This window comes from Oncorhynchus mykiss, chromosome 25 (genome assembly GCF_057628025.1).
Source record: "Oncorhynchus mykiss isolate SJ-2025 chromosome 25, ASM5762802v1, whole genome shotgun sequence".
NCBI lineage: Eukaryota > Metazoa > Chordata > Actinopteri > Salmoniformes > Salmonidae > Oncorhynchus > Oncorhynchus mykiss.
In genome coordinates this window covers 28,614,781-28,626,959 of record NC_143046.1, presented here as the reverse complement: position 1 = coordinate 28,626,959, position 12,179 = coordinate 28,614,781, and the positions used below count along the sequence as shown (strand labels likewise).

At 47.4% G+C, this 12,179-nt stretch overlaps 1 protein-coding gene across 2 annotated transcripts in view; it reads right to left on the bottom strand.

Moving 5' to 3' along the window:
- Window positions 1-11,782, bottom strand: part of LOC110504927 (uncharacterized) — a 51,977-nt gene extending 40,195 nt beyond the window's left edge. For both annotated transcript variants that reach the window (XM_090219583.1, XM_090219585.1), the window contains exon 1: window positions 11,385-11,782. The gene's annotated coding sequence lies outside the window, so the exon portion shown is untranslated. The remainder of the gene's footprint in view (window positions 1-11,384) is intronic.
- Window positions 11,783-12,179: the final 397 nt, after the last annotated feature.

The following is a 12,179-nucleotide window of genomic DNA, read 5'->3' as shown; positions in this document are numbered from 1 at the left end:
AACCTACTACAAACCATTTCATATCTACACACCATAACCACTGTTTCCCTACCAGAAAACATGTGATACCCTAACGTGTTGTGTATTAACGCACCCAAATTCAGAAGGAAACTGAAGCAAGGATGGCTTGACTGCGTTTAGTGAGTGTCGGCTCACTTGACCGCAATTAAATACCCAGTGACATAGGCTTGTCAAGGTACAGTATATTAAACTTATCATTTGAAAGACCCATAGACATACACTATGTACACAAAGGTATGTGAACACCCCCACAAATTAGTGGATTCGGCTATTTCAGCCACACCCTTTGCTGACAGGTGTATAAAATCAAGCACACAGCCATGCAATCTCCATAGACACACAGCCATGCAATCTCCATAGACAAACATTGGCAGTAGAATGGCCTTGCTGAAGAGCTCAGTGACTTTCAACGTGGCACCCTCATAGGATGCCACCTTTCCAACAAGTTATTTTGTCAAATTTCTGCACTGCTAGAGCTCCCCGGGCAACTGCAAATGCTGTTATTGTGAAGTGGAAAAGTCTAGGCGCAACAACAGCTCAGCCGTTAAGTGGTAGGCCACACAAGCTCACCGAACGGGACCGCCGAGTGCTGAAGCACGTAGCGTGTAAAAATCATCTATCCTCGGTTGCAACACTCACGGCCGAGTTTCAAACTGCCTCTGGAAGCAACGTCAGCACAATAAGTGTTCGTCGAGAGGTCATTAAATGGGCTTCCAGCCGCACACAAGCCTAAAATCACCATGCACAATGCCAAGCGTCGGCTGGAGTTGTATAAAGCTCGCCGCCATTGGACTCTGGAGCAATGGAAACACGTTCTCTGGAGCTACATCTGGGTTTGGCAGATGCAAGGAGAGTTACCTGCCCCAATGCATAGTGCCAACTGTAGAGTTTGGTGGAGGAGGAATAATGGTCAGGGGCTTTTTCATGGTTCGGTTACACATGGGAGCCAGCTGAGGCATAGGAGCCGGCAGAAGCGTGGGAGCCGGCAGAGTCATAGGAGCCGGCAGAAGCGTGGGAGCCGGCAGAGGCATATGAGCCGGCAGAGGCGTAGGAGCCGGCAGAGGCGTGGGAGCCGGCAGAGGCATAGGAGCCGGCAGAGGCGTGGGAGCCGGCAGAGGCATAGGAGCCGGCAGAGGCATAGGAGCCGGCAGAAGCGTGGGAGCCGGCAGAAGCGTGGGAGCCGGCAGAGGCATAGGAGCCGGCAGAAGCGTAGGAGCCGGCAGAAGCGTGGGAGCCGGCAGAGGCGTGGGAGCCGGACGAGCTGGCAGAGGTGTAGGAGACGGCAGAGGCGTGGGAGCCGGCAGAGGCGTGGGAGCCGGAAGAGGCGTAGGGTCCGGCAGAGGCGTGGGAGCCGGCAGAGGCGTGGGAGCCGGAAGAGGCGTAGGGTCCGGCAGAGGCGTGGGATCCGGCAGAGGCGTGGGAGCCGGCAGAGGCGTAGGGTCCGGCAGAGGCATGGGAGCCGGCAGAGGCGTGGGAGCCGGCAGAGGCGTAGGGTCCGGCAGAGGCGTAGGGTCCGGCAAAGGCGTGGGAGCCGGCAGAGGCGTAGGGTCCGGCAGAGGCGTGGGAGCCCGACGAGCCGGCAGAGGCTAGGGGGCCGGCAAGGGGAGTGGGAGCCCGCAGAGTCGTGGGAGCCGGCAGGGGCGTAGGAGCCGGCAGAGGCGTGGGAGCCGGCAGAGGCGTGGGAGCCGGCAGAGGCGTGGGAGCCCGGCAAGCCGGCTGAGGCATAAAACCCTGGCAAGAAAACCTCTTGAGTCAGCTAGGGTGTGGAAACCCGACGAGCTGGCTTAGGCACCCCCAGACCCAACGCCACCACCACCCGGAAAGCCAGCACTCCCCGATGCTTCGTTTGATGGCATCAGCATTCTCTGGCGCCCTCCTTTCAATAAATATCAAGGGTCTGGTGACATGATCGATTCTTGGCTGCCATTTGACAAATAAAAATAATCTTGCACTTTTGTGCATAATAATCTCATCATGAAGTAGGCTATACCTGCACTGTATCTGCAAGCTGTTAGCTCGAGTGCACTTTCCAGTAGCAGAGTGGGGACATTGGCTATATCAATGCAAAAAAAAAAATTGTGACAAAAAAATCAGTAGGCCTAGTTGAAAATCTGATGGAAACCCATTTAACTTGTATTATTTATTCGTTACATGGGAATTTAACCTCAAAAGTTGTTTTTATGTGCAGTATGTATTTACGCACATACTTTATCCTGAACAAGTAAATTAGAAACACAATTCTGATAGGAAATTGCGCATTTTTTAAAATGCAGATTTGAGAATATTCGCATATAAATAATCTGTCGGCAATCAGATGAAAACCTAGCCATAGCCACCCTAAAGAATCTGGCAAGTGCGCTAGTCCAGTGTCATTTTGATTATGCCTGCACATCATGGTTCACCAGCAGCACCGAACATCTAAGGAATACGCTACAGACCAGCCAAAGCAAGCTTGTAAGAATTGTACTTAAACTCCCCCCTCACACTCATCTGGAGGTCGAGCATTTTATAAAGCAAACAACGTCATTATCACAACACATAGATTGTAATATGGCATTCCCTGGTGATTTTACCCACGCCTACTGAGAGATGGTGAGTGTTCCTGAGGGGTCTACAGTCTCAGTTCTGACAGTTTGAATAATGCTGTCTATGAATGACTCCAAACAAAATTGACTGAGTTTGAGCAATTTTGATATAAACAATGTGTAGATGTTGCCCTAAGAGTTTTTGCAAAGTTGGTAGAATCTTATTCAAAATCATTTGCAGCTATAATGGCTGCCTAAGGTCTTTCCACCAAGTATTATCTCTGGGGTGTGAAGACATACACAATCAAGACTTCATTTTTATTAATTTGGATATTCTTCTAGAATGTTTCTTTCACTTTGGAAATAGGATAGTAGGTTGTGTACATCTGTAGGAAAACAATGCAAGCTGTTTTGTTTTTTGTTATTGTTTTGTTTTTTCTGTTTTTTTGTAATAGCATAGACATTCCCATTGAAGTTGATATTCAATGGTTGGTGGACCAGCAGCCATCTTTCTGGTGGTAATTGGAAGTTGAAATTTAAATTAAATTTAAATATCTATGGTTTACCAGCTAAATTGCAGTGGTTTGAAGGGATAGGTCCATTCTATTGCTATTATTGAAATGACACACAACCTGTATTCAATAGCATGCTGTGTCTCAACCAATGACAGGCACAACACTAAAACCTCAGATAATGTAAAATAGGGTCTAAACTACAACATATCTGAAAAATACACTAATCTGAGTTTACACGTTTTTAGATAATTGACGTTAAAGGTTTTAAAAAAATAACATTAAGAAAAATCTAGAATGAAAAAAACAGTTTGACAAACCTGTTTGAAAGCTTTCAAATGATATCAAGCTCAACTGTATATCTTTTTCAGGGATGAACATGTCTCATAGTATCTTTCTGACCACTTCTACTATGGTCAAACATTTATGGAAGGTTTTGTTCAAATCAAAGGGGATGCGGTCAGAAAGAGATTGAATTCATATGGAACGGCCCAATATATTAAATATGCTGCAAAACCATCCCAGAAATCCCCATCACCTTGTATAGATGTTAATGTTACTACTTTAATAAAATAAGTAAAAGGTGAAAATATTGTCACTTACCTTGATCCTGGCCTGGATTCAAAGATACATTAAGTTTGTCTGAAAGTAGTTTCTCTGAATAAGCCTCCTTCAAATCATGCATTTACTGGATATTGGGGGATACAGTCAAAACAGAAGTGAAAGTGGGAACCTGAAACAGAAGTGAAAGTGGGAACCTACTACAAACCATTTCATATCTACACACCATCTACACACCATAACCACTGTTTCCCTACCAGAAAACATGTGATACCCTAACGTGTTGTGTATTAACGCACCCAAATTCAGAAGGAAACTGAAGCAAGGATGGCTTGACTGCGTTTAGTGAGTGTCGGCTCACTTGACCGCAATTAAATACCCAGTGACATAGGCTTGTCAAGGTACAGTATATTAAACTTATCATTTGAAAGACCCATAGACATACACTATGTACACAAAGGTATGTGAACACCCCCACAAATTAGTGGATTCGGCTATTTCAGCCACACCCTTTGCTGACAGGTGTATAAAATCAAGCACACAGCCATGCAATCTCCATAGACACACAGCCATGCAATCTCCATAGACAAACATTGGCAGTAGAATGGCCTTGCTGAAGAGCTCAGTGACTTTCAACGTGGCACCCTCATAGGATGCCACCTTTCCAACAAGTTATTTTGTCAAATTTCTGCACTGCTAGAGCTCCCCGGGCAACTGCAAATGCTGTTATTGTGAAGTGGAAAAGTCTAGGCGCAACAACAGCTCAGCCGTTAAGTGGTAGGCCACACAAGCTCACCGAACGGGACCGCCGAGTGCTGAAGCACGTAGCGTGTAAAAATCATCTATCCTCGGTTGCAACACTCACGGCCGAGTTTCAAACTGCCTCTGGAAGCAACGTCAGCACAATAAGTGTTCGTCGAGAGGTCATTAAATGGGCTTCCAGCCGCACACAAGCCTAAAATCACCATGCACAATGCCAAGCGTCGGCTGGAGTTGTATAAAGCTCGCCGCCATTGGACTCTGGAGCAATGGAAACACGTTCTCTGGAGCTACATCTGGGTTTGGCAGATGCAAGGAGAGTTACCTGCCCCAATGCATAGTGCCAACTGTAGAGTTTGGTGGAGGAGGAATAATGGTCAGGGGCTTTTTCATGGTTCGGTTACACATGGGAGCCAGCTGAGGCATAGGAGCCGGCAGAAGCGTGGGAGCCGGCAGAGTCATAGGAGCCGGCAGAAGCGTGGGAGCCGGCAGAGGCATATGAGCCGGCAGAGGCGTAGGAGCCGGCAGAGGCGTGGGAGCCGGCAGAGGCATAGGAGCCGGCAGAGGCGTGGGAGCCGGCAGAGGCATAGGAGCCGGCAGAGGCATAGGAGCCGGCAGAAGCGTGGGAGCCGGCAGAAGCGTGGGAGCCGGCAGAGGCATAGGAGCCGGCAGAAGCGTAGGAGCCGGCAGAAGCGTGGGAGCCGGCAGAGGCGTGGGAGCCGGACGAGCTGGCAGAGGTGTAGGAGACGGCAGAGGCGTGGGAGCCGGCAGAGGCGTGGGAGCCGGAAGAGGCGTAGGGTCCGGCAGAGGCGTGGGAGCCGGCAGAGGCGTGGGAGCCGGAAGAGGCGTAGGGTCCGGCAGAGGCGTGGGATCCGGCAGAGGCGTAGGGTCCGGCAGAGGCGTGGGAGCCGGCAGAGGCGTAGGGTCCGGCAGAGGCATGGGAGCCGGCAGAGGCGTGGGAGCCGGCAGAGGCGTAGGGTCCGGCAGAGGCGTAGGGTCCGGCAAAGGCGTGGGAGCCGGCAGAGGCGTAGGGTCCGGCAGAGGCGTGGGAGCCCGACGAGCCGGCAGAGGCTAGGGGGCCGGCAAGGGGAGTGGGAGCCCGCAGAGTCGTGGGAGCCGGCAGGGGCGTAGGAGCCGGCAGAGGCGTGGGAGCCGGCAGAGGCGTGGGAGCCGGCAGAGGCGTGGGAGCCCGGCAAGCCGGCTGAGGCATAAAACCCTGGCAAGAAAACCTCTTGAGTCAGCTAGGGTGTGGAAACCCGACGAGCTGGCTTAGGCACCCCCAGACCCAACGCCACCACCACCCGGAAAGCCAGCACTCCCCGATGCTTCGTTTGATGGCATCAGCATTCTCTGGCGCCCTCCTTTCAATAAATATCAAGGGTCTGGTGACATGATCGATTCTTGGCTGCCATTTGACAAATAAAAATAATCTTGCACTTTTGTGCATAATAATCTCATCATGAAGTAGGCTATACCTGCACTGTATCTGCAAGCTGTTAGCTCGAGTGCACTTTCCAGTAGCAGAGTGGGGACATTGGCTATATCAATGCAAAAAAAAAAATTGTGACAAAAAAATCAGTAGGCCTAGTTGAAAATCTGATGGAAACCCATTTAACTTGTATTATTTATTCGTTACATGGGAATTTAACCTCAAAAGTTGTTTTTATGTGCAGTATGTATTTACGCACATACTTTATCCTGAACAAGTAAATTAGAAACACAATTCTGATAGGAAATTGCGCATTTTTTAAAATGCAGATTTGAGAATATTCGCATATAAATAATCTGTCGGCAATCAGATGAAAACCTAGCTATAGCCACCCTAAAGAATCTGGCATGTGCACTAGTCCAGTGTCATTTTGATTATGCCTGCACATCATGGTTCACCAGCAGCACCGAACATCTAAGGAATACGCTACAGACCAGCCAAAACAAGCTTGTAAGAATTGTACTTAAACTCCCCCCTCACACTCATCTGGAGGTCGAGCATTTTATAAAGCAAACAACGTCATTATCACAACACATAGATTGTAATATGGCATTCCCTGGTGATTTTACCCACGCCTACTGAGAGATGGTGAGTGTTCCTGAGGGGTCTACAGTCTCAGTTCTGACAGTTTGAATAATGCTGTCTATGAATGACTCCAAACAAAATTGACTGAGTTTGAGCAATTTTGATATAAACAATGTGTAGATGTTGCCCTAAGAGTTTTTGCAAAGTTGGTAGAATCTTATTCAAAATCATTTGCAGCTATAATGGCTGCCTAAGGTCTTTCCACCAAGTATTATCTCTGGGGTGTGAAGACATACACAATCAAGACTTCATTTTTATTAATTTGGATATTCTTCTAGAATGTTTCTTTCACTTTGGAAATATGGAGTAGGTTGTGTACATCTGTAGGAAAACAATGCAAGCTGTTTTGTTTTTTGTTATTGTTTTGTTTTTTCTGTTTTTTTGTAATAGCATAGACATTCCCATTGAAGTTGATATTCAATGGTTGGTGGACCAGCAGCCATCTTTCTGGTGGTAATTGGAAGTTGAAATTTAAATTAAATTTAAATATCTATGGTTTACCAGCTAAATTGCAGTGGTTTGAAGGGATAGGTCCATTCTATTGCTATTATTGAAATGACACACAACCTGTATTCAATAGCATGCTGTGTCTCAACCAATGACAGGCACAACACTAAAACCTCAGATAATGTAAAATAGGGTCTAAACTACAACATATCTGAAAAATACACTAATCTGAGTTTACACGTTTTAAGATCATTGATGTCCAAAAAACAACAACATTAAAAACTATCTAGATTTCCAAAATAGTTTGACAACCCTGTTTGAAAGCTTTCAAATGATATCAAGCTCAACTGTATATCTTTTTCAGGGATGAACATGTCTCATAGTATCTTTCTGACCACTTCTACTATGGTCAAACATTTATGGAAGGTTTTGTTCAAATCAAAGGGGATGCGGTCAGAAAGAGATTGAATTCATATGGAACGGCCCAATATATTAAATATGCTGCAAAACCATCCCAGAAATCCCCATCACCTTGTATAGATGTTAATGTTACTACTTTAATAAAATAAGTAAAAGGTGAAAATATTGTCACTTACCTTGATCCTGGCCTGGATTCAAAGATACATTAAGTTTGTCTGAAAGTAGTTTCTCTGAATAAGCCTCCTTCAAATCATGCACTTACTGGATATTGGGGGATACAGTCAAAACAGAAGTGAAAGTGGGAACCTGAAACAGAAGTGAAAGTGGGAACCTACTACAAACCATTTCATATCTACACACCATAACCACTGTTTCCCTACCAGAAAACATGTGATACCCTAACGTGTTGTGTATTAACGCACCCAAATTCAGAAGGAAACTGAAGCAAGGATGGCTTGACTGCGTTTAGTGAGTGTCGGCTCACTTGACCGCAATTAAATACCCAGTGACATAGGCTTGTCAAGGTACAGTATATTAAACTTATCATTTGAAAGACCCATAGACATACACTATGTACACAAAGGTATGTGAACACCCCCACAAATTAGTGGATTCGGCTATTTCAGCCACACCCTTTGCTGACAGGTGTATAAAATCAAGCACACAGCCATGCAATCTCCATAGACACACAGCCATGCAATCTCCATAGACAAACATTGGCAGTAGAATGGCCTTGCTGAAGAGCTCAGTGACTTTCAACGTGGCACCCTCATAGGATGCCACCTTTCCAACAAGTTATTTTGTCAAATTTCTGCACTGCTAGAGCTCCCCGGGCAACTGCAAATGCTGTTATTGTGAAGTGGAAAAGTCTAGGCGCAACAACAGCTCAGCCGTTAAGTGGTAGGCCACACAAGCTCACCGAACGGGACCGCCGAGTGCTGAAGCACGTAGCGTGTAAAAATCATCTATCCTCGGTTGCAACACTCACGGCCGAGTTTCAAACTGCCTCTGGAAGCAACGTCAGCACAATAAGTGTTCGTCGAGAGGTCATTAAATGGGCTTCCAGCCGCACACAAGCCTAAAATCACCATGCACAATGCCAAGCGTCGGCTGGAGTTGTATAAAGCTCGCCGCCATTGGACTCTGGAGCAATGGAAACACGTTCTCTGGAGCTACATCTGGGTTTGGCAGATGCAAGGAGAGTTACCTGCCCCAATGCATAGTGCCAACTGTAGAGTTTGGTGGAGGAGGAATAATGGTCAGGGGCTTTTTCATGGTTCGGTTACACATGGGAGCCAGCTGAGGCATAGGAGCCGGCAGAAGCGTGGGAGCCGGCAGAGTCATAGGAGCCGGCAGAAGCGTGGGAGCCGGCAGAGGCATATGAGCCGGCAGAGGCGTAGGAGCCGGCAGAGGCGTGGGAGCCGGCAGAGGCATAGGAGCCGGCAGAGGCGTGGGAGCCGGCAGAGGCATAGGAGCCGGCAGAGGCATAGGAGCCGGCAGAAGCGTGGGAGCCGGCAGAAGCGTGGGAGCCGGCAGAGGCATAGGAGCCGGCAGAAGCGTAGGAGCCGGCAGAAGCGTGGGAGCCGGCAGAGGCGTGGGAGCCGGACGAGCTGGCAGAGGTGTAGGAGACGGCAGAGGCGTGGGAGCCGGCAGAGGCGTGGGAGCCGGAAGAGGCGTAGGGTCCGGCAGAGGCGTGGGAGCCGGCAGAGGCGTGGGAGCCGGAAGAGGCGTAGGGTCCGGCAGAGGCGTGGGATCCGGCAGAGGCGTGGGAGCCGGCAGAGGCGTAGGGTCCGGCAGAGGCATGGGAGCCGGCAGAGGCGTGGGAGCCGGCAGAGGCGTAGGGTCCGGCAGAGGCGTAGGGTCCGGCAAAGGCGTGGGAGCCGGCAGAGGCGTAGGGTCCGGCAGAGGCGTGGGAGCCCGACGAGCCGGCAGAGGCTAGGGGGCCGGCAAGGGGAGTGGGAGCCCGCAGAGTCGTGGGAGCCGGCAGGGGCGTAGGAGCCGGCAGAGGCGTGGGAGCCGGCAGAGGCGTGGGAGCCGGCAGAGGCGTGGGAGCCCGGCAAGCCGGCTGAGGCATAAAACCCTGGCAAGAAAACCTCTTGAGTCAGCTAGGGTGTGGAAACCCGACGAGCTGGCTTAGGCACCCCCAGACCCAACGCCACCACCACCCGGAAAGCCAGCACTCCCCGATGCTTCGTTTGATGGCATCAGCATTCTCTGGCGCCCTCCTTTCAATAAATATCAAGGGTCTGGTGACATGATCGATTCTTGGCTGCCATTTGACAAATAAAAATAATCTTGCACTTTTGTGCATAATAATCTCATCATGAAGTAGGCTATACCTGCACTGTATCTGCAAGCTGTTAGCTCGAGTGCACTTTCCAGTAGCAGAGTGGGGACATTGGCTATATCAATGCAAAAAAAAAAATTGTGACAAAAAAATCAGTAGGCCTAGTTGAAAATCTGATGGAAACCCATTTAACTTGTATTATTTATTCGTTACATGGGAATTTAACCTCAAAAGTTGTTTTTATGTGCAGTATGTATTTACGCACATACTTTATCCTGAACAAGTAAATTAGAAACACAATTCTGATAGGAAATTGCGCATTTTTTAAAATGCAGATTTGAGAATATTCGCATATAAATAATCTGTCGGCAATCAGATGAAAACCTAGCCATAGCCACCCTAAAGAATCTGGCAAGTGCGCTAGTCCAGTGTCATTTTGATTATGCCTGCACATCATGGTTCACCAGCAGCACCGAACATCTAAGGAATACGCTACAGACCAGCCAAAGCAAGCTTGTAAGAATTGTACTTAAACTCCCCCCTCACACTCATCTGGAGGTCGAGCATTTTATAAAGCAAACAACGTCATTATCACAACACATAGATTGTAATATGGCATTCCCTGGTGATTTTACCCACGCCTACTGAGAGATGGTGAGTGTTCCTGAGGGGTCTACAGTCTCAGTTCTGACAGTTTGAATAATGCTGTCTATGAATGACTCCAAACAAAATTGACTGAGTTTGAGCAATTTTGATATAAACAATGTGTAGATGTTGCCCTAAGAGTTTTTGCAAAGTTGGTAGAATCTTATTCAAAATCATTTGCAGCTATAATGGCTGCCTAAGGTCTTTCCACCAAGTATTATCTCTGGGGTGTGAAGACATACACAATCAAGACTTCATTTTTATTAATTTGGATATTCTTCTAGAATGTTTCTTTCACTTTGGAAATATGGAGTAGGTTGTGTACATCTGTAGGAAAACAATGCAAGCTGTTTTGTTTTTTGTTATTGTTTTGTTTTTTCTGTTTTTTTGTAATAGCATAGACATTCCCATTGAAGTTGATATTCAATGGTTGGTGGACCAGCAGCCATCTTTCTGGTGGTAATTGGAAGTTGAAATTTAAATTAAATTTAAATATCTATGGTTTACCAGCTAAATTGCAGTGGTTTGAAGGGATAGGTCCATTCTATTGCTATTATTGAAATGACACCCAACCTGTATTCAATAGCATGCTGTGTCTCAACCAATGACAGGCACAACACTAAAACCTCAGATAATGTAAAATAGGGTCTAAACTACAACATATCTGAAAAATACACTAATCTGAGTTTACACGTTTTAAGATCATTGATGTCCAAAAAACAACAACATTAAAAACTATCTAGATTTCCAAAATAGTTTGACAACCCTGTTTGAAAGCTTTCAAATTATATCAAACTCAACTGTTTATCTTTTTCAGTGATGAAGGCATGTCTCATGGTAGGGTGGGGTATGCAAAATGGGTCAACTTTGAGCACCTTTATCTCCTGAGTGTTTTGGCATTCAGGTCCAAAAGGTATCTTTCTGACCACTTCTACTATGGGCAAACATGTAGGGAAGGTTTTGTTCAAATCAAAAGGGATGCGGTCAGAAAGGGATTGAATTCATATGGAACGGCCCATTAGATTAAATATGCTGCAGAACCATCACATACATCCGCATCACCTTGTATAGATTTTCATGTGTCACTAGGTTAATAAAAGAAGTAAAAAAAATATGAAAATATTGTCACTTACCTTGATCCTGGCCTGGATTCGAAGATACATTCAGTTTGTCTGACAGCAGTTTCTCTGAATGAGCCTCCCGCAAACCATGCACTTACTATATACTGTTCAGTCAAAACAGAAGTGAAAGTGGGAACCTAAAATAGAGCTAAAATAGAGCACACAGTCTCCATAGACAAACAATGGCAGTACAATTGCCTTTACTAAAGAGCTCAGTGACTTTCAATGTGACACCTTTCCAACAAATCAGTTCGTCAATATCTGTCTTGGTAGAGATGCCCCAGTCAACTGTAAGTGCTGTTATTGTGAAGTGGAAACAATTCAGTTGGAAAGTGGTAGGCCACAAACGTTCACAGAACAGGACAGCTGAGTGCTGAAGCACGTAGCGCTAAAAGTAAAGTCATCTGTCCGGCCTCCCGGGTGGCGCAGTGGTTAAGGGCTGTGCCATCAGAGTCCTGGGTTCCCGCCCAGGCTCTGTCGTAACCGGCCGCAACCGGGAGGTCCGTGGGGCGACGCACAATTGGCCTAGCGTCACCCGGGTTAGGGAGGGCTTGGTCGGTAGGGGTGTCCTTGTCTCATCGCCACCAGCGACTCCTGTGGCGGGCTGGGCGCAGTGTACGCTAGCCAAGGTGGCCAGGTGCACGGTGCGGCTGGCTTCCGGGTTGGATGTGCGCTGTGTTAAAGAAGCAGCGGCTTGGTTGGTTGTGTATCGGAGGACGCATGACTTTCAACCTTCGTCTCTCCCGAGCCCGTACGGGAGTTGTAGCGATGAGACAAGATAGTAGCTACTACACAATTGGATACTAC